This window comes from Oryctolagus cuniculus, chromosome 5 (assembly GCF_964237555.1).
Source record: "Oryctolagus cuniculus chromosome 5, mOryCun1.1, whole genome shotgun sequence".
Classification (NCBI taxonomy): Eukaryota; Metazoa; Chordata; class Mammalia; order Lagomorpha; family Leporidae; genus Oryctolagus; species Oryctolagus cuniculus.
This window is the reverse complement of record NC_091436.1, coordinates 169,912,474-169,939,231: the sequence shown is the minus strand read 5'-3', so window position 1 is coordinate 169,939,231 and position 26,758 is coordinate 169,912,474. Positions and strand designations below refer to the sequence as shown.

The following is a 26,758-nucleotide window of genomic DNA, read 5'->3' as shown; positions in this document are numbered from 1 at the left end:
GGTTGGCTGGTGGGCACCCAGGTGCGACCAGGTAGGAGCATGAGGTCACACAGGGGCGTGGTGAAGGTGTGGTCTTCCAGCTCACAAACCTAACGATTTTAACCTGTATGCCTGCCTACTTCACCTTCCATCTTCTGACGGATGCCCTATCCCCAGTAAAACCTTATCACTTCACTCTCTGTCTCACAACTGAATTCTTTCTTGAAGAGGCTTCCACCGCCTTTTCTCCAGTGACATTTGTATGTGGTCCACTCACATCTTCCTGTGTCAGGTAAGTCATCTCTGCATTACATAGAATACCTAACACAGTGTAAATGTTGTGCACATGGGTGCCAGCACTCGGTTGTGTTGGTAATAATGGCTAGAAGAGAGTCCATACACGCTCAGCACAGGTGCAGTTGTCCTGAGTATTTTCCATCCATGGTTGCTTTGTCACTGGAGAAAAGTTGTGGGGTTCTTGTCTTCATGCAAGAAAGAATTCAGGCTTGAGACAGGGAGTTAAGTAATAAGATTATATTGGGGACAAGGCGTCCATCAGAGCGGAAGGGATGGATAGAGAGCGCCCAGTCACTCAGACTGGGGGAGAGTGAGATTACATGGTTGAATGGAGAGAATGCAGGCCAGGCGGGCGGCGAATGCACAGTCTGGGTTTACACTCCCAATTTCTAAGGGAGTCTCTTTACCCCCTCCCCGTTCTCCTTTAGGATAAACGGTTTTGTGGAAGTAAATTAGCAAATTCCTCCCCAGGTTTGCTGGAGTAGCACAGGGGCTTCCCTTGGGTGTCTGTGAAGGTTGTGTTGTCCCATGTTATCAGGTCAGGTAACCCATTTGGTCCTGAGGAGAGAATTCTCCCGAGGGCTGGGGCCACCTGGAAGGTTATCAGGGTCTGGGCAGGACTTTGAAGTGCACAATGCTGGGTGCTGGGACTTCCACAGCCATGCTGGTTTCTTCAGGCCCCTCGCACACACACATAGGCTAATTTTTAACTTCCTACCTAACAGGCTGGCTTCCCAACCCATGGATACGGAGCTGACAGATGTTTCCATAGGCTCTAGAGATCAGGCAGTGAGCACTGGATGAAAGCTTTGAGCACTGCTGCCCAAGGCTTCTTGGGACTTCAGGGTCATTCTGAATGGGAGTCTGCCCAGGGACCTGGAACAAACAAGCAAACAAAATTGTGAACTTGAACTTCCTCTAGGACAAACAGGTGTAAGAGGCACCAAAAAAGCTGTTTCTTGGCCTTGGCTCAGACAAGCAACATCCACAATGTAAAGAGACCAAATAAATAAATAAATAAATAAAAATTAAAAAGAAAGACAAACTGCAAATCTTAGGTCTCCTGTCCCAACACTGGGGGCCTGGCTGGTAAAGAAACAGTAGCTCTTATTCCTAAAAAAACAAAAGCAAAAACGCCAGTGCTGCTGAACACAAGTAACTTATAAGAACAGCTCAGAAAAGTGAGAGCCACAGGTTAGGAAGCGGGGGATCCAGGCTCTGTGCAGTGTCCCTGGGGACCCAGGGGGGGTTCTCCAGAAGGTCCTTCAGGTCAGCCATCACGCACTCCACATCTTCCTCCCTCTCTGAAGTCATATCCCGGTGAAGTGGCACGCTGTGTGGCTGGAGTGTCCTCAGTGCAAATGACAGGGACACAGTGCAAAGCAAGACACAGGCGCAGCCCGGGAGGGTTTGTGAGCAATTGCGAGGGCTCCATCAGCTGCTTCCCGAGCTGCACCCAGAGGAGCTGGTTGTTACTTTGGATTCTCGGAAGTCCTGCACTTGTGTGGGCAGAAGGAACGCTTTCTACTAAAGCTTTTTGTCACCACCTGAGTGGGGGTGGGGCGCAGGTGCAGGCTGGGATGCAGGCTGGGATGAGGTCTTCACCCTGTGATAGCTAGTCCCCTCTGCCCTGCCTCTGGGAGCTTCCTCCCCTCCCAGACACCTCACCCACAGCCTCACCCCTCAGCCCGCCTCCTCTGACTTGAGGGAATTTGAAACCGACTAAGCCGGTTTTCTTGTTGGCACCAAGAACTCACATCCAAGAGATCCGCATGACAAAAGTTTTGCTGTGAAGGATGTGGCCTCAAAGGGCCCCAGTTTTACAAACATTGTTGAAGAGAGTGCTAAAACAGAGCATTCTAGAAAGAGAAGAGTGGAACATTAAAATGTCCAGAAACCAATACAAAGAGAAAAAAGAATTCACACAACAGGAATGAATGTGTAACTATATTTAGGAGAAGGAGGTATACATTGCTTCACCAGGGCCTTGTAGCTCAGGGGTTAGAGCACTGGTCTCGTAAACCAGGGGTCGTGAGTTCAATTCTCACCTGGGCCTCAAATCGCAGTTTTTAGTTCTAGTCCTTGGTTTCATTTGATCCCCAGTGCACTCAGTGCAATACTCTACCTTCTCAAAGCAGGAAACTAAGATAAGAGCTTCTTATCAATTAGTGCAAATGGCTATTTACATTTTTCTGCTAAGCTCGTTTGTACTGAGTTTCAGTTACTTGCAACGTAAAGGGTACTGATTTAGTGAGTAGTTTTTATCATACGTATCTAAGAGCTCCAGGAGACAGGGTCACAGTTTATTTAATAGTGACTCAGAACTTTACACAGTGTGGAGCTCAGAATGATTGGTGAAGCACAGCCCAAGCGACACAACCAGAGTGCACAGCTTGCAAATCCTGCAGGAGGCAGAACAAGAACAAAGAGACTATAAAAATGCCATTTAACCATGCAGTGACCACTCCTGCAGCCTCAATCTATCCACTCACAACTGAAACTGAGCTGCCCACAGCCATCTGAGTGGCTTACACGAATTGTTAAAATCGATGATCTCTGTCGGAAATCAAAATGAACTTTCCCTACGCCACATTTATCTAAATAAGTAATAACCTAGTAACACCCACAGAGTCCCAATAGGCTCCTCCTCAAAGACGTGCTTGGGATTCTGGAAACACCCTCGAGACCCAGGACGGGCGCCGGGGGTTGACCTCCTCTAAAATCAGGCGGAAGCAGCTCTCGTCGCTGGCGATTCTGGAACACAGGTGTTCTTGGGAGTCCTCGAGGACTGCAGGCTCCGTGGCCTCCGGACACCGCTCCTGTCTGCGCGACACCTCTGCTGCGGGTGCAGCACAGCACTTGTCTCCTCCAAACTCTGCAGCTGTTCAAACTCTGGAGCCTTAGAGTTAGGGGTTGCTGGGTCACACGGCCTAATCCTGGCAGCCAGGAGGCGGGACGTCTTTGCTCGGCGGGGGCGGGCTCACCCTGGAGCGGGGTTCTAGTCTGAATCCGGCTCGTTCCTCGGGATTCCAGGCTGCATCACCGCCCTCGGCCAGATGAGGGCGCTTTTTCCCAGCGCCATGGCGTGCCCTTTGTCAGCTAGTGGGTGAAGTGTCCTAGTCTATTTTCTGTTGCTCTCACAAAACACCCACGATTGGACGTGCTACAGAGGAAAGAGGTTTCTGGAGCTCACGGCCTTGGAGGCTGCCAGTCCAAGATCTGGGAGCCCCACTGGTTGGGCCTCTGGGAAGGGTCCCTTCGGCTGTGGCCCAGGATGGCAGATGGCATCAGGGTAAAGTGTGTGCGGAAGACAGGTCCCAACGGCAGGAGAGCAGGCTGAGAAAGCAGAACTTTTTATAGCAACCTGCTCCTGCATAACCTGAGAAGTCACCTCTTCCGGGTCAGCGTGATGAGTTTATGAACTTTTTATTCAGTGAGAGGAATGCATAGGAGAGTGAGGGCTCTATCTAAAAGAGAGGAGGGAATCTGGATTCATACCGAGCAGAGAGCAGGCCAAAGGCCAGCCGCGTGGAGGAGCATGCAGGCCGGGAAGCATGGAGTGAGTGGCCCAAAGGCACGGGGCAGCGAGGGGATCAAGGACAGGGAGGGGAAAAGAAGTGGCCAAGGGAAAAAATGACCGGGTCCACCGTGCTCCAGGCCTTTAACCCACTTCCAGAGGGGAGTGGTTAATTAGTCTGATAGGCAGGTGGGGTCAGGTAGGGGCATGAGCTAACAGCAGCTGTGGCGAAGGCTGGTCTTCCAGCTCACAAACCTAATCAGTTTTATCCTGTATGCCAATACCACACGTACCACATGCGATACGAACATGGTGTTCTGAATGCTGTGCCCACTCCATCTTGTTTGTCTTGGTAATCTGACATTGGACTTTGATGGAAACTGCTTGGTCTAGAGTGCACCTTTCTGGGTTATCTAATTCTGATTTTACTGGAACTTGTGATTTGTAGATAACTGATAGTAACTTATCCATAGACATAGTTCTTGTCCATAGACATGGGACTGGTGTGGGGCCCAGGAGTTTAAGTCTCTACTTGGGACGCTCTAATCTCATATAGCACTGTTGACCTAAGTCCCTGCTACTCCACTTTTTTTTTTTTTAACGATTTATTCACTTATTTGTTTGAAAGGCAGAGTTACAGGAAGAGAGAGAGAGAGAGAGATTTTCAATCTGCTGGTTCACTCCCAAAATCGCTTGGACTGGGCCAGGCTGACCCAGGAGCTCCAGCTGGGTCTCCCACATGAGTGGCAAGGGCCAGGCACTTGGACCACCTTCTGTTCCAGCTGCTCTACTGAGCCAGCTTCCTGGTAGTGTTCCAGGGAAGACAGAGGAAGACACTCCTGGGCCTCTGCTACCCAAGTGAGAGACTGAGGTGAATTAGGGGCTACTGCCTTGTTCTGGCCCATCCTTGTCTGTTGTGAGCATTTGGGGAGTGAACCTGTGGATCTCTGTCACTCTGCCTTTCAAATTCATAAATAAATAAATCATTAAAAATTTTTAAAATAGATAAAGGAGATTATTTAGTATCTTTTCATAGGAATATGGAGGCCTAAGGAAACTAGCTGATCCTATAAAAGGTATATGTTCTTTTTTCTGTCATTTAGTAGGATATTTTATAACTCTTCAGAGAAAAAAACCAAATGCATAGAAAAGGTTTATTTAGGGCCCACTCCCTAAAAGTCCGCAATAGCCAGAGCTGGCCCTATCTGAAGCTAGGAGCTTCTTCCAGGTCTCCTGCATTCTTCAATTGTTTTCCATCTGACATGGTTAATTATATTATTTATTCTTGTCAAATGAAGTGTGGGTTTTAGATTCTGAGCCCACATTTTATTCTACCCAAAGGTTACCAAAACATGGACACAGGAACATGGAGAGCAAGTCTCCCTTATCCCACAATTGATTTAACCCAGCTAGAACTGGTACTGTCCATGACATCATGTTTAAAAACAAGACATGTTTCACTCAGTTACACTCTCTGTGGCTGGGGGATGAGTCTCGCCCTATCTGAGCCAATCATAGCTTCTTTTCTCATTTGTGCACTCTTGCCAGTCTCTCAGTCCAAAGAGAGACACCAGCAGATCTACCATCGATAACAACTTTTCAAACTTCCGATCCCTCAGCTGCTCATCAAGGCCCTGGGAGGCACTTGAACAATATGCTTACACAGTCATTTAGGGAATAACCCAGTGGAGGGAAGCCCGCTCGCTCTCGCTCTCTCTCTCTCTCTCCCTATCTCTATCTCTCTCTGTCTCTCTATCTCTCTCTATCTCTATCATCTCTGTTTATCTCTCTCTCTCCTCTCTTTTTTTTTCTAACTCTGTCTTTCCAAATAAATAAATCTTAAAAAAAAATAAGGTCACATGTTTATTTGAAAATTGTGTTTGGGGCTGACGTTGTGCTGCGACTCCAGCATCCCATGAGTGCTGGCTCCAGTCTCAGTTTTTCTGCTTCCGACCCAGCTCCCTGCTTGGGCCCTGGCACCCATTTGGGAGACCTGGATGGAGTTCCTGGCTCCTGGGCTTCAGCTTGGCCCACTGTGGCCATCTGGGGTGTGAACCGATGGACGCAAGATCTCTCTCTCTTTCTCTGTAACTGTCTTTCAAACAAATAATTAACATTTAAGCAAAATTGTCTTTATTTTCACAGTGGAGTCACGTAATCTGATCTCTGCTCTCCTTGCAGGGAACTTGCTTTCTTCTGAAGTTTGGTAACTGTGATGATATATCCATTTCGTTGGATTCAGCGTTTTCCTGGAATGTGGCTTTCCTTATGAATATTTACAAATATGCGGATTAAGGCTTTGTTTTTTCTTTGTTTCTTTTTCTCTGCCTCAGACAATGGTCACCTGTTTTGTTTAGATCTCCTTTACCTTTCATTGAAGTCTAACATCTTTGCCTTTTTCCTTTGAATTCTGTGAAATGTTCACTACTCCTTTTTTGTCACAGATTCTATCTTTTCCTGGGAGGGGGACAAACTCCCTCACATGTTTCTGATTTGCTACTGTAACATCATCATATAGCTCACTCACTGTCTTTTCTTTGCTCTTCAAGCTCCATTTTTCACTCAATTGTGTTGTTTTTCCTGCAGAGAAAAACTTGTATCTTTACTCTCTCGGGTTTAATGAGTATTGTCTTGCAACTTAAACTGACAAAAGACAGATTAACGAGAGAAAATGTATGCACATCTTGTTTGATGTGAATATTTCTGAAACATTTTATGTATTTTATAATTTACTCATGTATTATTTGAGAGGGAGAGGCAGAGTGTGTGTCTCCCTGTTGGCTGGGGCAGGACCAGCCAGAACCAGGAGCCAGCAGCTCCATGCAGGTCCTCCAGGATCCCAGCTTCGTGAGCCATCACTGCTGCCTCCCTGGGTGAGCATCAGCAAGGAGCTAGAATTGGGAGTGGAGCTGGGGCTTGAACCCAGGCCCTCCAATATGGAAAGCGATATCTCAGTGGGTGTCTTAACTGCTAGGCAGAACAGCCACCTCTGATGTGAATATTTCTATTTTAATGTGTAGATAGGTGTCTCTCAAAAACAGGAAGTGAGAACTCAAGAAACTGAGTAGGCCTGAGAACTGATATAACATCTGGAAGAGAGGGATAAATAGACAGTGGCAAGACAGAGGAAGGAGGTTTGGGCATTTAGGAGCAGTAAACTGCAGCAAGGAAAATGCAGGGGGGGCTACTCGGGGACAAGGGTTATTTCAGCAAGGATGCTTCATGCACATTCAAGCCTATGCTGCTTCTTGGGCCTTGGGATTCCCCCTGGGACTTCGAGGCAGCCTGGACGACACCCCTGGCTGTCTGGGGTCTCCCCTTTGCTGAGTGCGGATTGTTAGATTCTGGCTCCCAAGGTCTCTACACCGTCCTGAGAATATACCTCCTCTTATCTATCTGTTTTTGTCCTGCTCCTCTGTTTCTCTGGAGACCCCTGGCCTGTGCATGGCCTCCTGTAGGATGTTGACTTCTCAGTGTTGAGAGGGGGCTGTAGGGGGCTGTTCTCAGTGTTGAGAGTTCTCAGTGTTGAGAGGGGGCTGTGTGGGGATCTTTCTGGTAACTCATCCATGCTGTCTTTTTAAAGATTTATTTCTTTATTTGAAAGATGGAGTAACACAGAAAGAGGGAAACAGGAGAGACAGAGACAAAGAGGTCTTATATCAGCTGGGTCACTCCCCAAATGGCCACAATAGCCAGGGCTGGGCCAAACTGAAGCCAGGAGCCAGGAGCTTCATCTGAGTCTCCCACAAAGTTTCAGGGACCAAAGCACTTGGGTCATCTTCCACTGCTTTCCCAGGTACATTAGCAGCAAGCTGGATTGGAAGTGGAGCAGCCAGGACTTTAATTGGCACCCATATGGGACCTGCTAGAGCACAACACTGGGCCCCAACTGATCCATGTTTTCTCATTATTCTCCTCTTTCCTTGTGTTCTGCCAAGCCTTGGCTGGTTGTTGAAGATGGTTCATCCTGGTAGTTCTTCCTCCAGGACTAACTGTGCCCCACAGAGACGATGTCTAAATAGTGAGGCTCGGCAGTTCCACCCTGTGGAAAGCACCGCTCAGTGCTGGGGGTGAATGAGACATTCTGCGACTTTCCCGGGCTACTTTTCCACTTTCCCCAAACCCACACCCTCCAGGCTGGCGGGTACTAGCAGTTGCTGTCAGCTTCCCCCTGAACATTGGGTGCTGTATCTGAGGATGCATACAGGGACAGAACCTGGAGATGTGTCAGTTCTGGGAAACTTCCTTTTAGATTTGTGATTTTAACTGTTCATCCTTTGCATGACCTTTTCAAATGTGTTATGACTTTAACCTTTTCTCATGAGGAGTCCAGACTTTTTTAAAAATTTATTTCTATAGCTTTGGAGATAGTATCTGTGATGATGAGAATCCAAGAAGGGCTTTAGGAATCACTGATTCCTACCTTAAAGCAATAAAATCAACCCCTGGGGAGTGCTAAGCTCATACTCATGAGCAGTTCTCAAAGTCCAAGTTTCTCTAGGGTTGAGAACCACATTCTAAAAATATCAAGCAGGAGAGAAGTGTTCATTGTGATTGGAAACCTTGGATTCCAAGATGACTTGAGAGCAGGCCTGACATGTTTAAAACACTGGTGCAGGGTTTTCACTTTATTCACGTGGTTTTAAGATTCATGGACAGGAAATACACCTAAAGGTAAATAGCAATTGTCTCAGGTTGTTAGATGCCTTCGCACTTTTCTGGAATGCAGACCTGTATCTGATTCTTTCTGGAACCGAACAGTGACAGCCTCGAGCCTTGGCCCTTTGGGGTCATCTTTTCAAGTCAAGAACTTGAGGATCCTTGCGGTCTCCATAATAGGACTTCTCTGTCCTCACAGAGACCTCCTGAAAAGCCACAAATCCTTTATTTTCAGGGCTTCATTCACACATCCAAGACATAACATTATGTCTTCCCTCAACACAGCTTCCACTCGCTGCTGATGACACGAATCTCAGGAGTTAACTGGTGGCTCCTTCAACTCCGCATGATTTCAGGAGGACTTAGTGAAGCTGTTATTTAAGGTGTGGGTAGGGACTAGGGAGGGACGGCGGTGCACCCTAGGGCTATTGACAGCTGCTGGTCACCACCCATAGGCCTGAGGAGAGGAAGGAAAAGGCTCCTGGGTCAGGAGACGGTCATTTTTAGCCACGCGGCTTCCATCTCCTGTCTCCGTGGCCATCACTTCAGGCGCACCAGGCCTATCCCGTGTCTGGCCAGCCCTCCTTGATGAGAGTAGTGTAATACCCAAACACCCAGTGACATAGGAGTCGTCTCCAGTCGTTCCGCCCACTGGCTCCTCTCCCGACCTGGTCTGGGACAGTCTTGTTGAGGGCAGTGTCACACCTTGTGTCGGCTTGCTGCATCCACTGGGCTGCTGTGATGTGGGATAAGGCAGGTAGCTAGATTAGGGCCAGGAGGTAGAACCACCCCCCCATCCTGTCCATCCACCTGTCAGCCAAACAGCTCCCTTCCCCGGGGCTTCTCCCTTCCTGGTCCAGGTCCACTCCCCTCCTCAGCCATGCCCACGTGAGAGTGTTTGCTATCGCACCTTTGAACAGACTTCACGCTTCTTGGGCACCGCATACTGTCTGTACTTAGAATGCTTAAGTAGAAGGCCAGCACTTGGATCCCATTAAATCCCAGCTCCCCCACTTCACCACGACAAAATGTGAGACTGGCGATGGACGGAGAGCAGAAACGCGTTCAGAGCTCCAGATCCAGGCAGCAGGTTCAGCGCCCGTGAGGGCAGAAGGGCGCAGCTCTGTGAGCCTCCTCCCTGAAGGTCGCACCTGTTAACATCACCATGGCCGAATCCCTAAGATTCCACAGGCACTGTGGAGGACCGCAAACGCTCCGAGGCACAGCACTCGGGTGGCCACGCTGCACCTCGCCACCGCGGCTGGGTGCTTTCCAGAGGTCTGGGCGTCTCCCGAGGCGCGGGGGCTCAGGCACCAATGCAGGGGAGCCCGGAGGAACCCGCTGGCTGCCCCTTCTGCAAAAGGCTGCTTCCCCACACAGGAGCCTTTCGTTCCGCAGAGGCCAGAATCTGTGTCCACGAACCAGATCGCGGCAGCTTCCCCAGACCAAAACCTGCAAGCAGGCAGGCGGGCAGAACCGGCCTCTGAATACGGAGCGCGGGCACACGCGTAGACAGGTGCCGCGGGGGGCGCGCGGGCTGCACGGCGAGGCTGTGGGTGCGGGGAGGACCCGTTCCCGAGGATGGCGAAGGGGGGCTTCAGGCAAGCTCGAGAGGGCTTCGAGGAGCGGGCTGGTCGCTAGGTTCTTCCGGAGGGAAGAGGGGTCCCGGCTCGCTGCTCGCCCCCTGCGTTCCGTCTCCCGGGGACCTGCAGCTCCGCGCGCGCGCCGGGCCGCATCCGCTTTGCGGCCGGGAGAGGCGCGCGCTGCGACTCGGCTCCGTAGGATGCGCGCGGCGGGCGCGGGGAAAGCATGCTCCAGTGGCGCAATCGGTTAGCGCGCGGTACTTATACAGCAGTATATGTGCGGGTGATGCCGAGGTTGTGAGTTCGAGCCTCACCTGGAGCATGTTTTCTTCCCTTCCCTCTCTCAGGCCGCTACCAGCGGATGCATTTTTCCCTCCTTCTTGGAAAGCCGGTCATCTTTTCCACGGCGAGACCACTGAGAATTGCTAGAATTAAGGAGGACGCCGGGTCGATTTCACACTCGGCAAGGGAATTGAATTCACCTCTCGCGCCCACACCCGTTTCTCCTCCAGCGGGTGACCTCACAGTGGAGGTTGTACGGCCTCAAAGGAGCCCCCTCCTCAACCGCCCCCCCTCCTTTGGCTAACTCGCTCTTCAGTTCCTTGCGGGCTGAGACGGGGGTCCCTCTTCCGCGATTCGTGCAGCCGCACCGGGATCCACAGGCCGGTGGGATCGGAGCTGCTCCCAGGGAGCGCTGCGGACCACAGGTGCGCTCACCTGCATCTGCGGCGTCCTCCGAGTCGCCCCTCCGCCCGGTGTGCAAGGACGCCAGTTCTCCCCTAGGAGCCAAACGTCTCTGACAGGCTTTTCTGCCTACTTTCATCGGAAAATGAGCAGTCTTGTTTGGAGAATTACTTCATCCTGACAGTGGCGTCTGAGATGGCGACTCCGCGTAGCTCGCTTTCACCGGTCCCGCCTGCGTGGTGTTTGGTCTCAGGAGCTTCCTTCTCTCCTGGACTCTGTTTCTCTCCCTGCTGCTTCCTGCCTGCAGCTTTTCTGTCCCGTGGTGATAGCGTTCTGTATTAGAGGGTTCTCCGCACAAACAGAACCGGAGCCCACGTGTAGATGGGTAAGAGCTGCTTTATTGTGGGGATTGGCTCACACAGCTGTGGAGGCTGAGAGATCCCAGGAGCTGCTGCCTGCAAACCGAGACCCAGGAGAACCTGTGTGACCCAGGCCGGCGTGGGAAGGCCCCTGTGGGTGCAGGGGCCCAAGCACTTGGGCCGTCCTCAGCTGCTTTCCCTGCCAGAAGCCTGCTGGAGCCCATATGGGATGGGTGGAGACTTTACCCGCTACTCCACCACACCAGCCCTTAGGGGAGTGTTTAAAGGCACAAAGGAGAAGGATTATGACATAATTTGGAACAGTGATGTTTGGCCACAGCGATTAAGACCCAGGGTGATGTTAGTCTGAGGATGAAAACGGTTGGCTAGGCAGGTGTCCCTGCAGAAATTCTTTTTGTTTAAGTCATACCACATAGCTATGGGGCCCTGTGGGCCATCGTGGCCTCAGGCAGGTCCCAGGCTTTGGGGAGAGAGAAAAACCAAGGGGAGCCAGCAGTGGGAACACAAGAGGGTTTTACTGAAGAAAGTGGCAAAGAATAGGCTTTACCCCAAAGACACAGCAGCCCTGAGCGCTGTTTCAGCTGTTTTAAGCGATTTGGCAAATGTATGCTAACATCGGGCAGAATATTCACCTTATTCCTGGGAAAGAGGCGACAACTTCCAGGAATTAGGGATCCACTTCTGTAGGTTACCATGGCAACTGTAAAATCATGCTCTTGAAGAGGTGTTGAGGTGGATTCGTTCTGAGAGGAGGAGCTCGGTGGGTGCAAGAGGCACAGACCCCGGGAGCAGGGTGAAGGCGGGCCAGAGGCGAGCAGCCGGCAGACTTGTTTATTTCAGTTGCTACAGCAGCTTAAATAGCCAAGGCAGCCAATCCGGTCAAGGGGTGGTCTATGCCCTACCAATCACAGCCTGTTGCCAGGCAGTTTCCGTTGCCAGCAGCCATCTTGGCATGGCCTTCTCATTCCACCACAACAGGAGTGATTTTTACCATGCTAATGTATTATTATGTTTTAAAGATTTATTTATTTATTGGAGAGGCAGAGTTACAGAGAGAGAGAGATTCCATCCACTAGTTGACTTCCCAAATGGCTGCAATGGCCAGGGCTGGGCCGGGCTGAAGTTGAGAGCCTGAAACTCCATCCAGGTCTCCTATAGGGGTGGCCGGGACCCAAGCACTTGGGCCATCTTCCGATGCTTTCCCCACCCCGTAGTATGAGGGTGTGATAAGGGCTTAGGTCTCCTTGAGGTTGGATTAGGTGCCATCTTGGACTTAACTGATTCCAACCAGTTCTTTTGTCTGTCTCTGATTTTTCAAGGGCTTCCTGGTGGGCAGAGCTGGGGCTTGGCTGCCACACGCTGTCTCTTAGGGGTGTGGTGGCCTCAGGGGTGAGGTGAGGTCGCAATTCTTGCAGCCTGTGATAGTTCCTATCTGGCAATCTCACGTAAAACCCCTTTCTTCCTAATCTCCTGGCTTGCTTTACTCTTGTTGAGTTGACGCAGCACTACATTTGATTGTGACAATTCTCCCCTTTCTTTCACAGTTAAAATATTTTTGTGTACAAAGTTCCCTGTTTTTCCTATCCCTTACCCAGTTCCCCTCATAATGGTTTCTGTTTTTAGTTTCTTGGAAAAACATGATTATTTAAGTTCTGTTTGCCAGATACTGTTCTAGTGAGCATCTAAGGAGGATCTGCCTTCCTGGGAGTGAAGAACCGGGCCTGTGCTCTCAGTGACCAGGAGAGGATCTATGCCAGGCCTAGCAGTAGTCTTTCCTTATGGCCTATGGTCACATTAGCATGTTACCGGTGAATGGCAGGGTTCTTATCTTCGCGCAAGAAAGAATTCAAGTGTGAGACAGAGAGTAGTAGAAAGTAAAATAGCAAGGTTTATTAGGGAAGGGACATCGTAAGAACGGATGGGCACCTCTCCAGACAGAACCTGAGAGAGAGTGCCCAGTCGCTCGGACTGGGGGAAGAGCGAGGTTACATGGTTGAGTGGAATACACCTGGCCAGGCCAGGCGGGCGGCTGAGCAGAGAGGCAGAGGGCTGAGCACGCAGTCCGGTTGAGGCCGGGGGTTTTTAAGGAGATGGGTCTTTGTCTTCACACATCTCCTCCTGAAACAAAAGACTTCATGGGTATAAATACTAGAAACCCCTTTCTGAGTTTTCCCCCTTAAGTTATCAGACAGGAGGAAGCCTGGCTGGTGCTGCCCTGGGTTAGAGGAAGGGTGAGCAAGACCCCCTGGAGGATCAGGATTCAGAGCAGGGTATTTGAAGTGCAGATACTGGGCTGCATCTGGAAGGTTATCAGGCAGAAGGGGCGGGACCCCCACCAGGCAGGTTATCTGGTAGAAGGAGCAGGGCAGGATGCAAATCCTGGGCTGCCCCTGAAATGTTATTGGGATGACTTTGAGATGCATATGCTGGACATAGATGTCTTCTCTTTAGGCCTTTGTCACACACACATAAGCTCATATCTGACTTCCTACCTAACAAACAGAACCGGCCATGGATTTAAGTGGTGGCTTTGACACTGTATCAGTCAGCTAGGCATGGAGCCCAAACACATGGTAACCAATCAATAACCAAGCCCATGTGGAAACACTGTGCAGAAGCTTCTGTGAGCATCCTAGTTGGCAATGCTTGGTGCCTGTTGCACCGACACAGAATGGTAACACATCCTAGCTTCATATTTGGAACAAGTTTTTCTTTCAGCTCATTTTCATGCGTAGCTGTCCCCTATAGCAAGCTACAGAGGATGACAGCTCTTGGTGAGTTCCTTCTAGTGAATCATGGAACCCAACGCCATTTTTGGACTTAGAGTTAGGCAGTTGGGAGAGCACTGGGGGTCAGGGGTCAGAGGTGGCTGCAAGGTTGTTTACATTTTGGATCAGTTTGCCCTGGGGGAAGTTTCGTCTCCTTGAGTGAGAAGTGTTTATCTCTGTGTCTGGCTGATTTCTTAGGGATTGCAGAAAAATGAATGTAGCAAGCCTGGGATTGCTCTCCTTACACTAGCCTGCAAGCCTTGCCTTGGCGGGTGCCCTGCAGTGTAGACCTGGGGAAGCCTCACCTTTTCTCACGCTGCCTAAACGGTTGGTGTAAACCACGTGACTTCTGCTGAGCACCTGCTTTCTCTCTGGGTGTAGGGTTTGGGTCTGTGCCCGGCACAGCAAGTCCACATGATCAGCCCCACTTCTATCCTGGCTCTGAGTCACTAAGGAACTTCCCTGGGGATGTTCCCAACGTGCTGTCTCACCTTCCAACTGGGAGCTGAGCTCGTTGTGTGGGACTTAACGCCTGGTCTGCTGTAGCCCTGGCCCTGTGTACCTGAATTTTCTGTGTATGCTTTTGCTATAATAAATCAAGGCTGCATGCAGCGTCCTAAGGGATCTTCCAGGCAATCAATGAATGGTGAGGTGGCCTTAGACACCCAAGCACAGAGGCAAACAGTTCTAATCTCAATTATTCATGAAGAATGCGAAGATGACAAGGAGCTAAGGAGGAAAGTTCTGTGTTTGGCCTTGGCAGCAGGTTCAGGAAAAAAGGAAAGCTTTGTAGTTGATCTTATCAGTAACCAAACAGTCCTACATTGTAGGGGAGGTGGGCTTATTGATTTCAAGTATCTCATGCATTTTTGATATAGCATATGTTAAATTGTTATTCCTTCAAATTTCCAAATAATGGATACTTAACATAAATATTCTGAATAATACAGGAAGAAAATTTCAAAAATCTCTTGCTCCTGCCAATCCTCCCTGTGGTCAGAACTTCTCTCACAAATAATCACTATTTTTGCTAGTGTGCTTACATTATATCATAGACAATTTGCTGAAAACAAGTTTATATTCTTAAGTTAACACATATGCCCAGTCCTTAATTTTTGCTACAGCTGATACTTCCATCATGGACATTAGTCTTGTCTTCATCATCTCCGCCCCCTTTCCTGCCCTCCATTTTTTTTTTTTTAAGATTGATTTTATTTATTTGAAAGTCAGAGTTACACAGAGAGAGAAGAGGCAGAGAGAGAGAGAGAGAGAGGTCTTCCATCCGCTGGTTCACTCCCCAGATGGCCGCAACGGCCAGAGCTGTGCCGATCCGAAGCTAGGAGCTTCCTCTCCCACACGGGTGCAGGAGCCCAAGGACTTGGGCCATCTTCTACTGCTATCCCAGGCCACAGCAGAGAGCTGGATTGGAAGAGGAGCAGCCAGGACTAGAACTGGCACCCATATGGGATGCCAGCTTTCAGGCCAGGGCTTTAACCCACTGCACCACAGCGCCAGCCCCATTTGCCCTCCATTTCTTACAGAGGCCATCTTCTTGCAATCAAATTAATATTTGTATAATTTCAAATGGCATGGAGGCCTGTTTCAGATCCTAATTATTAGGCATTGTTTAGATTAAATTTAGTCAACCAAATTACAAGTTTCCTCCTAAATTCATTTCTCAAGGTTACTAAGAAGACCAAGCATGAAAGAACCAAAATCTATCAGTGAAATCTTAAGCTCTAACCAGGAGAATGTAGCAGATACAGAATTAAAGAAAAGAATGATTACAAATATTTAGATTGTATTCCCTAAAACCTCATTAACTGAGCATCCTGAATAATGAAAAAAATCTCATGAACAAAAATGGTAATCAATGTCTATACACCATTTCACAAGACATTCCAAGCTGCAGACAGGAGACACTCATTTTATAATTGCAAAGGAATTAGTCCATTTTTGTTTTCAAATAGTAATGATAGCACTTTTTTCTGTGTAAAACAGCATAGGCACTGATTTTATTAGGATTAATATATACACTGAGTAATCCAGTATCTGAAATCTTCCTTAACAAAGACAGAGACTTCTGTGGTTAACATGGATACCCCTTCATTCTTTTAAGACAAGTTCACAAATTAAATTCTTGTTATGAAATTTGAGCTTACCTGTTACATTTGAGTAAAATTATGCAGGATATAGAATTCTGAAACTCCCAATATAAGAAAGGATACTATATGAACTAGAATTACAAAATCATATTTTAGGGCCAGCATTGTGGCATACCCAGTTAAGCCATCGCCTGCAATGCCAGCAACCTACATAGGCATTGGTTGGAGTACACACTGCTCCATTTCTGATCCAGCTCCCTGCTAATGTGCCTGAGAAAGCATCAGAAGATGGCCCAAGTGCTTGGGTCCCTGCTGCACATGAGAGACTTGGATGGAGTTCCAGGTGCTTGGCTTCAGTTTGGCCCAGCTCTGGCCACTGGGGCCACTTGGGGGAGTGAACCAAGTAGATGAAAGATCTCTCTCTCTCTAACTCTGCCTTTCAAATAAATAAATTTTTAAAAAGATTTTATTTATTTGAGAAGTAGAGTTACAGACAGTGAGAGAGACAGAAAGAAAGTCCGCTGGTTCACTCCCCAAATGGCCACCATAGCTGGAGCTGGGCCATTCCAAAGCCAGGAGCCAGGAGCCTTTTCTGGGTCTCCCACACGGGTGCATGGACCCAAGGACTTGGGCCATTTTCTACTGCTTTCCCAGGCCATAGCAGAGAGCTGGATCAGAAGAGGAGCAGCCAGGACTAGAACCAGCACCCGTAAGGGATGCCAGCACCACAGGAGGATTAACCTACTGCGCCACAGTGCCAGCTCGTATAAATAAATATCTTTTAAAAATCATATTTATAAACATATTGGAGTTTTATAGTGTGAAAATAAAAGGAAAACCATGGTGAAAGCAGCATTGAAAGAGTAGTTTAAGAGTAGATTTGCAGTAGGGGTTTGGCACAGCGGTTAAGACACCCTCACCCCTCTGAAGGAAGGAGTGCTCAGCTCCAAGTCCTGAGTCCAGCTTCCTACTAACGCACCCGGAGGCAGCAGGTGATCGCTCAAGCACTTGGGTCCCTGCCAACACAGTGCAAAGCTGGTTGAGTTCTAGCCTAGCCCTGGTTTTTGTGGGCACTTGGGGAGTGAACCAACAGATGGAACATTGTGTGTGTGTGTGTGTGTGTGTGTTTCAGCCTTTCAAATAAATGAGAACAAATAACAAATTTTTGTAAAAATGGTTTGGAGGCCATAAGGAAACAAGATTTTAAGGAGTGAACTTAAAAAAAAGGAGAGAGAAGATCTTTCTCTCTCTCTCTCTCTCTCTCTCTCTCTCTCCCCCTCCCTATCTTTTGAATACATGAAAACAAATTTAAAAATTTTTACCAAAGTGGAGCCCAGGAGGCCCTAAGGAAGCAAGTATTATGCTGTTGCCTGAAATACAAACTTTGGTTACCCTCTGTCCCTCAGATATCTGTAATGACCAAAATGACCAGATGATTACATTGTGCCCAGAGGCTCAAGGTGTGTATCAAAAGCTTGTCAGATTCCTGTTTTATGGCCATGTGTCCACCTGTTTACATGTTCTTTCCTTCTCTTCTATCCGTCGTGTGGCCCCTGTGCCTCAGAATGCAAGCTGTCACTTTTCCCACCTCCTACAGAGCTGTCTGAGCCTGTGTCTCCTGAACCGCAATTCTTAAGACCTCAAAGTCCTTTCACTTTGCAGTTTCTGAGTAGCTGGACCGATGGACAGTGGAAACAATGATGGCTGCTGAATGGGATTCCAGAGAATGGAGATTCGGTGGTGAGCCTGGCGACTGCTAGGCTGTCTGTTTTGTTTTGTAACATACTGAGACTGGCTTGGCTCGCATAGAAGGACTGTTGCAGAAAAGAGAAACTAGAAAGGATTTGGGTAGGTAAAGAGCTGACATGACAGAGGATCCCAAACGAGCCAAGTGTTCCTGATGACACAGCCGACAGATTTGGAGACTACACATGGGCACCTGTGGAGTTTAACCAAAGGCTTCTCTATCCAGGATAAAATCTTCCACCCTCTTGCTGTGTGTGAAACACAATATCCTGCTGGAGAAATCCTCTTTGTCACACATAGAACTGGTCTAGCTCTCAGGACATTTGCCGGATTTGAAAATATGTCAGATTGGAGACTAAAAAACTCAAAACATCCGAGAGGCAGAACTACACCCCAAATGGACTTCCAGAGCCAGAGAAAAACATCTGTGTTGGATGCGTCACAAACTCAAGATGTTGATAGAGCTCCGGGGACAAGGACACACTGGAGTTGGTGATGCGAAGATTTAAATACTGTGATTAGCCAGCCTGGATGGATCTAGAACAACACACAGGGGTGCATGTAAAGCAACGCGTGTGGAACACATTCTATAACGGACCATGCATTGAGTCATAAATCAAGTTTCAGAGAACTCCAAGGATATTCTCTTGTACCATATTAGAATTTAGTTATAAACCAATGGAAAAATAGTATCCAGGAAGTCTCAAAATAATTTGGAATTCAGCAGTAAACACATTCAAAGTAACTTTTGGATCAGAAAAGCAATGAAATGTAATGTAGGAAATATATGGAATTGAATGATAAAGTTGTGATATATTAAAATTGGTAGAATGCTGAGAGGAAACATCACATCTTTAAGTGTATGTGTTAGAAAGAGGTTGCAAGTCAAATATTTAAGTGTCTACCTCAATAAGCTAGATTAAAGAATAGCTAACTAACTCTAGGAAAGTAAAAGGAAGTTCTTTGTAAAGATTCATAGAAGCAATAAATCATTAGCAAAATGATTAAAAATGAAGAGAATATAAATTACCAATATCAAGATGAAACAGATGTCATTATTAACACTTTTGTGCCAACGAAGTTAACAATTTAGTTGAAATGTATGAAAAACTCTATTTTCCATAATAGACACAGAAGAAAGAGAAAATCTTGTCTCTAATTTGAAATGCTCCTACAAAGAAGACTTTAGGCCCATTTAACTTCACTGGTGAATTCTTCCAAATATTTAAGAAATAAGTAATACAAATCATGTACTAACTCTAATGGATAAAAAGAGAGAATTTCCAACTTATTTAATAAAGCACGCTGCTGATCTCAAAACCTGACTGGGACATTGCAGAACTAGAAATCTACAGGTCAATAACCCTGAGGAAGGTGGGTGGGAAATTCCAAACAATATATTAGCCAATGGAATCCAGTCATGACCACATGGAACATAGTCCATAAATAAGGTTGGTTTGACATATAAAAATTATATAGTTTGCTATACTAAATATTAAGGGAGAAAAATTATATGCACATCTCAACAGACACAGAAAAATAATTTTAGGTTCAAACTCACTCATAAGTACAATTCATACAAGCTAGGAATAACACATATCTTTAAGCTAATGAAGAGCATCCAGGAATGAACCCTACAGCTAACCTTTCACTCATAGTGAGAACATGAAATCTTTGTCCTCTGAGACTAGGAATAGGGTTACCCACTATATCACAACCACTGTTCACATTGTGCTGAGGTTCTAAACAGTGTTACAAGGTAAGATAAAGAAAAGTTGTAAAGACTATGAAGAAAAAAAGAAAGAGCACATGTGAAATTTTATACATAAAAATTCCAGTTGTCAACAATGAGCAGTACTAAGTGGCTATACAAAAGTCAATGGCATATCTTCACACTAACAATAATTATAAATGAGATTTAGAAAGAAATAACATTCACAAATATTAAAAATAGAGCAGTTACATCTTTAAAACACTGAACATTGTAGACAGAAATTAAAGAGACCTAAATGAAGAAGGAATCTATCTACCAAGATTCTGGGCCATGAAGAGTCATTCTTACTATTTTATCAGTGCTCCCCAAACCTAACTACAGTTTTCATGTAATAAGCAATTAGTAGGTTTTGTTTTGTGTGTGTGACTGTGTGTGTTGGGAGTGGGGAGCAGTGGGAGACTGATCATTGCTTCTGAAATTTATATTAAAATAATAATATAGGGAAAGAGGGCCCCTGAGCAGGATTAAAGAAAAAAAAAAAAGAGTGGACTTTGGGCAAATTCCAGGAAAAGTCCACCCCTCTGGGGAAGAACAAAAAGTAAGAAACACAATTTAGAATAGAGCAAAGGAAAAAAGAGGAGCATACAGCACCTAAGGCAAGTGTGTGGGAAACATTAACCAAGCACTGAGCCTTCCTGCACAGAGAGAGATGTGTGTGTGTGTGTGTGTGTGTGTGTGTGCTTGGCAGGGGTCCAACTACCGACCCCTCCCCTGTTCCTGGACAGAGGCAGGGGAGCAGATGCACACAGGACCCCTACTGCATGAACTAGGTGAGGGGCAGGAAAGGGAGGAGAAAAATACAAGGGAAGAGACCAGCCCCGCAGGGGTCAGCAGATTCCCAGCTCTGGGGCCCCTCTCCACGTGGGGAGCTTCTGTCGTGTGTCACAATTAAACTTGCTTTCCCTCTGGCACCCTCTTTCAGATCTTTCTCTCTATTTCAATATTGAGCAACAAGTCTGTGGACCAGGAGAAGCTGCTCCCTACAACCAGGAGGTGACAATAACACTTGAAAATCCAGAACAGCTAAGGCAATCTGGAGAGTGGGAGCAATACTAAAGGCCTGTTATTATTACTTTAGCATTACAGAAATGAAAACAGAATGGTATGCTCCAGACACGTAGTCCAGAGGGCAGAGTTGAGTCAGAACAGACACAACAGCACACCACTTCACTTTATAGCAAAGGACACATTGCACCTCTCTGGGGAAAGGACTGATTTTTTTTCAATAAGTAATGCTTGGTCCTTCGAAATCATACGTGAAAAAGTGAGGTAGATCCCTATCTCACACCATACATAAAATTAAGACAGAATATAGATATTATGGTTTAAAGTAAAACAATAGAGCTTCTGGAAGAAAAAACAGGAGAATAGCTTAAAGACCCTGGTTTAGGCAAGTGTTTCTGAAACAGCATGGAAAATGCACTAACCATAAATATTGATAAACTTGATTTCATTAATATTCAAAACCTCAAAATACAAAATTTGGAGAACCAATGGCATTCCACAAACTGGGAGAAGGAATTTGCAGTACCTTCTGCAAATATCCTGCAAATACCTACACATACACCTGACAAGAAAGTTGTATTCATCCATGTGCAACAAGCTCCTACAAATCAAAAAGATAGGCAATCAACTCAATTTTCAAATAAAAATATGGAAAAATATAAAATATGATTATCCATCAAAACAAGCAAGTTAAAATCACAAAGAACTATCACTACATCCTGGGCCAAATGGTTAACATTAAAATGACTGACCACCCCAAGTGTTGGCTGGACTGTGAAGCAACCAGAAGCCTCGTATTTTGTTGTTAGTTGTGTAAAATGGCATTCATTTCTGGAAAACTGTTTAGTAGCATCTGATAAAGTTAATGAAGTTAAGCCTATGAGGACACTTCAAAAAGTTCATGGAAAATGGCATTAAAATATGTTTATTTTTGTGTCAAAATTTTTGAAAGTCATGCATATATTTTTAATAAATATTTTCATAAAATTTGAAGACCTTTTATATGCATGAGTTTTCATTTTTTGCATAAAATTAAAACTATATCTTAATTTCACCTTTTTCACAAAGTTTTGGAAGTACTTTGTGCATACTTCCTATGACTTAGAATGACATCTGTCTGTCTATAGGATAAATGAGCCCTTATGGGTCACTTAAAGCTGTGTGCAAGAAAGTTCAGAACAGTGCTTTTTATAATAACTCCAAACTGGAAACAATTCAAATTCCTATCGACATTAGAATGAATCCATAAATCGTTATATATCTATAAAATGCAAGTTAATGAAAGGCAAGAAGAGGCCCTTGCAGCTGAGAGAGAGACAGAGAGAGAGAGATGAATTTCAAAGACAGTATTGAGTGGGAGAAGCCAGTCACATAAGATTGCAATCTGTATTTCACCCAAAATACATGAAATTAAGGTGCACAGGATGCGAGAGTTGGGAGCAGTGAGTAACTTTGGGACAGGAACTTGTAAAATTCTCCAAGTTGCACACTGAGATTTTTGTACTTGATGGAACCTATACTGTTGAACAGAGAACAATGAATCAGAGGTGCCTGGTGTCCCTACGGCGTTGTGCTGCACTCCACCAAGTGTTCCACTGCACCAGGACGCTCTGGCTCAGCAAGCCCCTGTGCCCACCCAATTTATATCCTCAGAACCACACGTGTCGTCTTGCCTTTTCTGAAACGAGACATCCCAAGAAGAGACTAGAAAGTCAAGAGAAAACTATTTGACAGTGACATACCAAGGCGTGACTCCACGGGCAGCCGAAATAGCTCAGTTGGGAGAGCGTTAGACTGAAGATCTAAAGGTCCCTGGTTCGATCCCGGGTTTCGGCAGCCGATGACTGCTTTTTGCTCAGTTCGTCGACCTCGGTAGTGTTCGTGAAACACAGACTGACCTTTGTGGCAGCTGTTCCGCGGTGTTGTTGCCTGTAACATAGGTTGGGAGCACTTCAGAGGCAGCCGAAATAGCTCAGTTGGGAGAGCGTTAGACTGAAGATCTAAAGGTCCCTGGTTCGATCCCGGGTTTCGGCAGTCAGTGACCGCTTTTTGCTCAGTTCGTCGACCTTGTCGTTGCCTGTAACATGGGCTGGAAACACGAAAGGTCTGTTTGATTACACACAGGATACTTTGTGGGGAAGATAAAAAAGAACTCGGTTGCTGATCAAAAGCCGAGACCCAGGGAGGTTCGCCTTTTTGTTGTCTTAATCGGTTTTTAATCCTGTCCTCACGGGTGAGCGACTTCTTGGCCTAACGACCCAGCAGCGCAGGGAAGACCAAGGAGACAAAACCTGCCCCAGCTCGTTCTGGAAGTGACGATGGCCCCTGCGTGGGAGAGGAGGAAGCCAGAGGCTCTGGGGTCCTCGGAAGCGCCCAGGGATTCCAGCCTCAGGGAGCTCTCCCAGTCCTGCCTTTGTCTAACTTTTTTTTTTCTTGAAAAGAACTCCGGATTGATATGAAATATCCGTCTATTTTATAGGGTGCAGTGCAATATTCAGCACACACACACACCGACCACGCCAGGCCCTCAGCCTCTCCCGTCGTCGATCTAGAGCTACTCACTGTTCCGCCCGCTGCCTGCGCCGACCGCCGGCCCTCGCGCCCAGCCTCTCGTCGCCGGGATTTCAAATCCCGCGTGTCTGCGTGCACGCACGTTCACTCCGGAGGGAAAACGTGCGGCCTTGGGTGTGTCGCGCTTACTTACCCCGCGCGGTGCTGCAGCCGTCACGGCCGAGTCGCGGCAGCTCGTGTCGCGGCGGGCCCGAGGCGGGCCGTGGGGCCGGCGGTCGTGCTGCCGCGCGGGCGCGGTCCCGGGGCCTCCCTGGGCCCGCGGCGAGAGCGGGAGGCGCCGGGCCCCTGAGCGCGCTCTCGGCGCGTCCTGAGCGCGCCCCCGGCGACCGCCCCCGGGGGAAGCTCCAGTCCGCGCCGGCGCCCGTCTTCGCGGCTTTCTCCTCAGCCGCTAGGACGCTGCGGTGCTCGGCACGCGTCGGCACGCGGCGGGCGCCGGTCCGCAGGAAAGTTCGCCAAGAACTCACCGCCTGTCCGGTGCGGCCCCAGGACGCGTGCCGCGCCGCAGCTTGGCGTCTGCGGAAATGGCGTGAAGGCCTTTTTTGAAGAGAATGAGGGAAAAAAGAATTTCCTTTAATCTTTATTGAGACGTAAGGACACCAGAAACTTTTTTTGTACTTTAATTAAAAGCGGCCTTCCAGCGGAAGGCCGGTTAGCTCAGTTGGTTAGAGCGTGGTGCTAATAACGCCAAGGTCGCGGGTTCGATCCCCGTACGGGCCAGGGTCCGTTATTTTGGCTTCCTCGGGGCCAGTGTCCCAAAACCGACTTTCACACTTTCCTCTCTACCAAAGGACAGGACAACCCCCTTTTGTTTCGCTTTTTTCATTTTTAAATAGAAGTGACATACACGCGCTGGGAAGAGTTTATCCAGGAACCTGAGCGGAGGGGCGTGGGAGAGAGGCGGGCGTCCCGCGCGGCGACCGCCGGGCCCAGTCGGCTTCCGGGGCGTCCGCGCGGCCTTCCTCCTCGGAGCCAGCCGCCCGCTCCGCGGAAGGTCCAGCTGCCCGACCCGGGCGCCCCGGGCGCGCTCGGGAACCCGCGCCGCCTCCGCCGCGGCGCACCCTCGCGGCGCGGCCCCGGGTCCAGCCCGAGGAGTCTCCCGCCGCCCGACGGGGCTTTCCCCGCGGAGGGGGCGCCGCATCCCCTCCCGGGGCTCCTTGTGAGGGGTCCGCTCGGAGGGCGGCCGCGTCGCGCAAGCAGGCGGCAGGAGAGGCCCGCCGAGGCCGACTTGCGAGTGTGGAGAAGACCGCGGGCAGGATCTTGTCCCGAGTCCCTCACAGCTGCTTGGTTTGCAAGAACGTCTCACGGCAAGGCCCGGCAGAGCCGGTAGAGGGAAAATTACGTTTCCGAAGCCCCTTTTCCCACTTGGATCACCTCGGGAGGGCACTTGAAGGATTTGCAGCCTCGTGTCGACGTGAGTTCGGTAAAAGCGCCCGGAAAAGGTTAGGCCCGCCGAGCCAGCCAGGAGTCGAACCTGGAATCTTCTGATCCGTAGTCAGACGCGTTATCCATTGCGCCACTGGCCCGCGCCCGCAGGATCCGCCAGAACATTAACGCTTTCTTTCCTGCACGGCCGGGCCCGGCCAGGCGAAGCGCTGTGCTCTTGACGTAGACGGGGAGGAGAACCCCAACCCGCGCTCATCTGACGACAGCGCGGCTTAGCCTGCGGCCGGCGAGTGTGCGGCGCATTCCCCGACGTGAGTGTTTGGAGAACGACCGTGTGCGTGTCTGAGACGTCGCTCTGTCCTGGGACGTCTTTCCTTCGGAGCAGCGTTCATTCGCGCGCGTGTGTAGTCTTGCGCTCCTCATTACGTTTTTCCTGTCCAGTCATCTGCTTGCAGCCGACTTTATTTTTTTTCCTCACTTACACTGGACACTGATGATGTATATGGACGGCCGAGCAATTTAGATGTTGCAAAAAAAAGTGCATTTAAATCCATTTCTGGAGGCACACGTCATACTGTTTCTCTTCTCGTACCAAAAGGAGTAAAAAACTCACCGCCCACTACAGAGAAACTTGTTGTAGAACGGTGTTACAATTCAGTGATGCCGGTAAAACCACTCAAATTAAAAAAAAAAAAAAAAGAGGGAAGAGGAATTCAGTAAAAGGACTATACGTTTTGAGGACCAGGCAGTCAGCCAGCAGCACATATACAACCGGCTTAACACCTGCTTGGCTGCTCAGAGCAGGCGAAATGGCGGCGAACGGGGCTGGACGAGCAGAGCAGGCGAAATGGCGGCGAACGGGGCTGGACGAGGGGCTGGAGCTCCCGAGCTCGCGGCTTCCCGGAAAACTGAGTTAGGAGCTGCGCCCTACGGAGTCCAGCGCGCGGGCTCGGACGGACGAAGCTCAGCGAAAACAGGACAGAAAACGCTAACGCTGTGAGCAGGATTCGAACCTGCGCGGGGAGACCCCATTGGATTTCGAGTCCAACGCCTTAACCACTCGGCCATCACAGCGGCGGGACTGCCGGCACTCCTCGGGTCCCTCGCAGGTCTTCTCCCCGCGGCGCGCGCGTCAGGTGGGGCCGCCGCCGCCGCCGCCGTCGAAAGGGTTTCTTCCTCCGCACAGGCGCCGCACCTCACGCACAGGCGCCGCACCTCACACCCAGACTTCCTCCAGAAGGTCTGTGCAGCCGGGCGGCGGAGGGAACTAACCCCGGGTTTCCATCCGGAGACCCTGCCGAGCAGACAAGTCCGCGAACGTGGAAGCGCCTGGACGTCCCCGCGTCGTCCCCTCTGCGGTCCGGAGCCGCACAGAAGGTCTGTGCAGCCGGGCGGCGGAGGGAACTAACCCCGGGTTTCATCCGGAGACCCTGCCGAGCAGACAAGTCCGCGAACGTGGAAGCGCCTGGGCGTCCCCGCGTCGTCCCCTCTGCGGTCCGGAGCCGCACGCTGGCTGAGGCTGTGCCCTGCAGCTCCCAGCGGGGAGCGTTAGCGTCGGCCCCTCCTCTCAGCCCCTTGGCTTCTTGCAGCGGAGCCCCCATTTTTGTGCTTGCCCCTTTTGTCATTTCTAAGCTGGTCTCCCCGTCTCAACCAAGAGCTCCTGGAGCCGTGACGGACGTTTGATTTTCACCTGTTTTCTGACTCCACGCGCCGGAAACTTTCTTGGTGCTTACAAGCTGCTTTGATGCTTAGACAAGTCCCCAAGAGCCCGGTGATCTGTTTCCTGCTCCTCACCCCTCGCCCCAGCATCCGTTCGAGTCGCGCCTTTGCAACCCTCTCAGCTCCTGAGGTGGCTGTGCTCTGGCAAAGCAAGGCACGGTCTGGACACTGGACACGGCACACAGCACTGGCAGGTCTCACTCTGTTCAGACAGTGAGCGCCAGGTGGACATCTTCAAGGCTGCCAGGTGGTTGTTCTGCGACGATCTGTGCGAATTACTCCTCCCGTCCTCCGTCTCTCATCCTGAGCTCCAGCACCTCCTCTCCCCCATCAGGCGCACCCGAGGGCATTGCTTTCTACCTCTCTGAGAAAAGTAACCATCAGAAGAGAACTTCCATAAGCATCACCAGCGTCCCCCCACTGCCAGCCCCGGGAGAACTGCAGCAGTCCTGCAAGCGCTTGTCAAGGTCACCGGGGACTGGCATGTGCCTAACATTTCCCCTGGCCTGCCTCTTACCTGGCACACAAGTAAGTAGCTTTCCATACGTTCTCCTGAAAGTGCTTCCTTCGGCTGATTTTACGGTAACA

General features: G+C 49.0%; 2 long non-coding RNA genes and 7 other non-coding genes across 11 annotated transcripts in view; 6 read left to right on the top strand and 3 right to left on the bottom strand.

Moving 5' to 3' along the window:
• Positions 1-2,259: 2,259 nt before the first annotated feature.
• TRNAT-CGU (transfer RNA threonine (anticodon CGU)) lies at positions 2,260-2,332 on the top strand. The gene has a single exon. It is a non-coding gene; the product is annotated as a tRNA-Thr (tRNA).
• Positions 2,333-10,263: 7,931 nt separating this feature from the next.
• Positions 10,264-10,357, top strand: TRNAI-UAU (transfer RNA isoleucine (anticodon UAU)). Its single transcript has 2 exons — positions 10,264-10,301; positions 10,322-10,357. It is a non-coding gene; the product is annotated as a tRNA-Ile (tRNA).
• A 2,606-nt stretch (positions 10,358-12,963) lies between these two features.
• On the bottom strand, positions 12,964-23,541 carry LOC103345140 (uncharacterized). 3 transcript variants are annotated; one of them, XR_001792269.3, is made up of 3 exons: positions 23,202-23,541; positions 22,240-22,586; positions 12,964-13,217 (listed from the first exon to the last, which is right to left on the bottom strand). It is a non-coding gene; the product is annotated as an uncharacterized lncRNA (long non-coding RNA). The 3 variants fall into 3 exon arrangements; XR_007915081.2 differs by having other exon boundaries at positions 22,240-22,426; XR_007915083.2 differs by lacking the exon at positions 23,202-23,541 and adding an exon at positions 23,060-23,197.
• On the top strand, positions 22,261-22,333 carry TRNAF-GAA (transfer RNA phenylalanine (anticodon GAA)). The gene has a single exon. It is a non-coding gene; the product is annotated as a tRNA-Phe (tRNA).
• On the top strand, positions 22,459-22,531 carry TRNAF-GAA (transfer RNA phenylalanine (anticodon GAA)). Its single transcript has one exon. It is a non-coding gene; the product is annotated as a tRNA-Phe (tRNA).
• A 170-nt stretch (positions 23,542-23,711) lies between the features above and the next one.
• On the top strand, positions 23,712-23,785 carry TRNAI-AAU (transfer RNA isoleucine (anticodon AAU)). Its single transcript has one exon. It is a non-coding gene; the product is annotated as a tRNA-Ile (tRNA).
• Positions 23,786-23,837: 52 nt separating this feature from the next.
• The window catches only part of LOC127487832 (uncharacterized), a 60,591-nt gene continuing 57,670 nt past the window's right edge, over positions 23,838-26,758 (top strand). Inside the window, exon 1 of the long non-coding RNA XR_011389082.1 lies at positions 23,838-26,698. This is a non-coding gene — a long non-coding RNA (uncharacterized lncRNA). The remainder of the gene's footprint in view (positions 26,699-26,758) is intronic.
• Positions 24,519-24,591, bottom strand: TRNAR-ACG (transfer RNA arginine (anticodon ACG)). The gene has a single exon. It is a non-coding gene; the product is annotated as a tRNA-Arg (tRNA).
• TRNAS-CGA (transfer RNA serine (anticodon CGA)) lies at positions 25,444-25,525 on the bottom strand. The gene has a single exon. It is a non-coding gene; the product is annotated as a tRNA-Ser (tRNA).